Source organism: Cebus imitator, unplaced genomic scaffold (assembly GCF_001604975.1).
Source record: "Cebus imitator isolate Cc_AM_T3 unplaced genomic scaffold, Cebus_imitator-1.0 Scaffold643, whole genome shotgun sequence".
Lineage (NCBI taxonomy): Eukaryota > Metazoa > Chordata > Mammalia > Primates > Cebidae > Cebus > Cebus imitator.
This window is the reverse complement of record NW_016107958.1, coordinates 166,756-168,432: the sequence shown is the minus strand read 5'-3', so window position 1 is coordinate 168,432 and position 1,677 is coordinate 166,756. Positions and strand designations below refer to the sequence as shown.

Genomic DNA, 1,677 nt, shown 5'->3' with positions numbered 1-1,677 from the left:
AAAACTGTGAGAAATAAATTTTTGTTGTTTTAACCACCTAGTAAAATTTGCTTTATGCCCCAGATATGATTCTTTTATTTGTAAACATTCTAAGTGCACTTGAAAATGTGAAAATGCATTCACAGACTTCAGGTCTGTATTCTATATCTGTCAAGAAGCTTAATTTAGTTAGTCAAAATGATTCTTACTTAAAAAATGTTTACAAAAAAGTAAAACAAACCAAAAATCTATGATTCTCCCATTATACTTAAACTTTAGCTATTCCAACTGCCTAGAATGCCTTCCTCTACTAATATTTATCAAAATTCTCCTAGTCTTTTCTAACTCAATTTTTCATCCCTTCTAGAGGGCTTTTTGTTTCCTCAGTTGGAATACTCTTTTTATTTTCTAAAATCTGTAGCACTTTATTTATATCTTTATCAAATATTGTAGATATTTATGTGTCTATTATTCACTTATGAGATTACAGCTTCCTGAAGTTCTGGAATTGGAAGAATTGATGTTTAATTCCCAGAAATTTATTTATCCTTGCCTTGAGTATGCCTCAAAAAATATTTTTATGGTTGAATGAATATAATACAAAAGACTAAGGTCTAAGATGGAGATCAATAATTCTACTTACATGTTTTAGCCCATTTTTATAGTGTAGCCTCTTTCTTTTTTTTTTAATAAAATAATTTTTTTTGGGGGGGAGAGTGAACGCAGTCCCCCACTACCACAAATCACACAGTCAATTTTCACACATTTGGGGAAATCACAGAGGTCAGCACATCCTGAGTGCAATGGATAAGCCTCACCCTGGAAAAACCACCTTCATGATAATGGTATATCCCCTGTCAGGTATAGTGTAGTCTTCTTATTCCCTTTTCTCATCTTGATAAAATATTAACTTTATTACTTAAAAACTGGTTCTAACTTATTGAATTCCTTTTTTGCCTTAATTAAATCACAGTTGTGTAACTCAACTATGTATATGTGTGTATTTGAGTTGAACTGCCAGTAAAATAAACTAGAGAACATTAAACAGGTCACATGTAGGGATCCATGAGCCCCTCATGTTGGGTGCCAGAATGTAGGGAATCATGAGCCCCACGTTGGGCACCAGAATGTAGGGAACCAGCCCCATATCACCTGTGGGTACCCAGTGTTTGGTGGCAACAAAGGAATGAGAAAAAGACAGATTAAAAGAGATAGTGGGACCAGGGGGTCATCACTCATTACTTTGGAGGAGACAGTGAAGGCCCCAAATTCTGATCATCCACACTATTTATTGGTTACAATCACTTTGATCTACAGGGTAGGGGTGGAGTGATGGTGGGGAGAGGGTGATGGTGGAGTGAATCAGTGAGCCAGAACTGAATCAGTGAGATGGAACTGGTGTATCATTCTAAAGATTGATATCAGTGGCAGTTTGGGAGTTTCACAGAACAAGAACATGTGGTTATCTTTAGTTTATTATCTATGTACAGCTGATGGAATGCAGGCCTTACAAGGAGCCTACAAGTTTGGCTACATCATAGTGCTACAAAAGGGTTTACGTCCTTGAACACGATGTTTATGGTACCAGAGCCTAGGTCACCCTGCACTGGAACATGAGGCGTGGAGAGGCCTTCCTCCTCAGAGGCCTCCTGCGGCCTTCCGCAGTTTGTTGTTCCTTGTTTATATGTTACTCATAAC

The 1,677-nt window shown here is 37.2% G+C and overlaps 1 non-coding gene across 1 annotated transcript; it reads right to left on the bottom strand.

Annotated features, from left to right (window-relative positions):
* Positions 1 to 684: 684 nt before the first annotated feature.
* LOC119469401 lies at positions 685 to 849 on the bottom strand. Its single transcript, XR_005198199.1, has one exon. It is a non-coding gene; the product is annotated as a U1 spliceosomal RNA (small nuclear RNA).
* Between the last annotated feature and the right edge of the window lie 828 nt (positions 850 to 1,677).